Below are 2,302 nucleotides of genomic sequence, written 5' to 3'. Positions count from 1 at the left end.
TAAGTTCTGAGAAATAGGTTGTACCAGTGTATACTCAAAAAGATGTAATAGGAAAAAGCACTAGCAATGATGAGCTGAACATCACTGCAGAAAGTCGAAGCAAAAAGAAGGAAATTTGTTTCTGCAGTATGGGAGAGGAGAGGACTATTTCATGAGCACATGTGAGATGCTCCCTAGAGACTCCCATAATTGTTGGGGCAAATTTAGAGGGGAGAACGAGAGAGTTGTGGACTTCTCAAATTTGCATTATACCAATGAATCTCATTCAGTTACAGACAATACCATACCCCAAAAGGGTAACTGTAAATGTATACAGGCACTTTTACTTAACATAATGACTCTTGGGTCCTACAGACATTTAGTGTGTTGGGACCAGGGACGATAAGCTAATTCAGTGCTCTGCACAATCTAACACAAGGAATTACTTTTGTGCCAAAATGCTAGTAAATAGTGCCTCTATTGAGAAACCGTGGGTTATAATGATGCCAAATAATGTGATAAACTATGAGGTGTGCTGTATTTCTCTTTCTTCTATAATATTTAAGATATTTGATAAATGACAAAACAACTATAGTTATGGAGCATTAATTTTTAAATCAAATATCATGGCAGAAGTAGTAAAATATGTAATTTTTAAACTCCATGAGAGTACAAACTAATGCTGAATTTTAAAAAAACTAAAAATTGAATAAATACAATGCAGTTTTATATCTTTAAAATTTCTCTTGCCACCCAGAAAGGTCACTGCAGGAAGCCTAGTTATGATTGTATTCATGTTTTAAAGAGGTAGAGGATGTTCTCTTTTCCAAATCCCAAAAGAATGGAGATTGAGGAAGTTCAGAGAATAAAGGAGTTAAAGAAATTTATCATCAATGTTCTACAATTCCAGAAAAAATAACATATAAATCATTTTAAGAATAGAGTTTTCTTTCCTTTGTGAAGGAAAAAGGAGCAATTATCTTAGCTAAAAGTATTCCTCTCTTCCTAAGCAGGTTTAAATATTACATCCTCCTGTTGTTAAAAATCCATTTCTTCCTTGTTCTCCTGCCAGGGAAAATTTCATTTCATTAATCTAAATGGGAATTTTCTGAATAAAAAGAGAGAGAAAGCTTAGCCAGGGAAAATGGAATATACTAAGTCAGAAGCAGCAGGAGATATACCAGGAGAGCATTACGGGTCAGATATCAAAGAGAGTTCACCTTCAACAGCTCAAACTGCTGGGGCACAATAATTTCCTCTCTATTATAATTACAAAAGTGGGAAAGCATATTCTAGGCCTTCATACATAATTTATCATTCTGTCACACATCTTGAATATTAAAAGGATTCAGGTCTGTGAAACTTGTGTATTTCTTAAGAGTAAGTTATAAATGAAAATATAGTATACATTTTAAGTACAGTAACTCATGAGTTGGAAGACTTTCCATGTTGAAAGAATTTTGGAAACAAGGAAGAAGGAATGAGTACTAATTTTGAATTCAGATAGTTCGAGATCAAATCCTGGCTTTACTGTGTAACGGGGCAAATAGCTTTGCTTGCCTCCTTATCTGTACCCCCAGAGATTAGCATTTTCTAAGAAAATTTCATGGCAGAATTAGTAAAAGATGCAAAATTTGCAAATTTATGGAAAGTAAAAATTAATGTTGAATTTAAAATACTAAAAATGTGATGAAATATAGTACTTTATATTCTTAAAGTTTCTCCTGCCAGGCATAAAGGCCATTGTCTTCTAAATTCTATCTACAAACCAAACAGTTCCTTCTTTAGATCCTCTGTGTCTCACAGTACTTTCTAGTGCACCGCTAGCAGAGACCATTTGGCACTGGGTATCTCTTTGGTCAGTGTAGGCACACTGTCTGTCTTCCAGAGTACCACAGGTTCTTTCTCTGCCATCGCAGTGCGTGCAGTTGATTCTTCTTCGCCATGTCTTCTCACAAGACTTTCAGGATCAAGAGGTTCCTGGCCAAGAAATAAAAGCCGAATTGGCCCATTACCCAATGGATTCCAGTGAAAACTGGTAACAAAATCAGGTACAACTCCAGGAAGAGGAACTGGAGAAGAGTCAAACTGAGTCTATAAGGAATCACACGTGTGAGATGGCTCACATACAAGGGTTGGCAGAAGTAGGTTGACAGTTTTTCATATGGGAAAAGACATGTAGGTTATGATTATTACAGTAGCTTTATTAACTCAAAAGAATGTCACAACTGTGATTGTCCTTTTGCCAACCTCACATTGATAGTTGTTTTAACTAGGAGGTAGATAAGTGCAGATTCGTTATACTAGTAGCTCTATTTTTGCA

General features: G+C 35.6%; 1 pseudogene; it reads left to right on the top strand.

Moving 5' to 3' along the window:
* The first annotated feature begins 1,923 nt into the window (after positions 1–1,923).
* LOC123478295 (large ribosomal subunit protein eL39-like) lies at positions 1,924–2,135 on the top strand (annotated as a pseudogene).
* Positions 2,136–2,302: the final 167 nt, after the last annotated feature.

Source organism: Desmodus rotundus, chromosome 11 (genome assembly GCF_022682495.2).
Source record: "Desmodus rotundus isolate HL8 chromosome 11, HLdesRot8A.1, whole genome shotgun sequence".
NCBI classification, from domain to species: Eukaryota; Metazoa; Chordata; class Mammalia; order Chiroptera; family Phyllostomidae; genus Desmodus; species Desmodus rotundus.
This window is presented reverse-complemented; position numbering and strand designations above follow the sequence as displayed.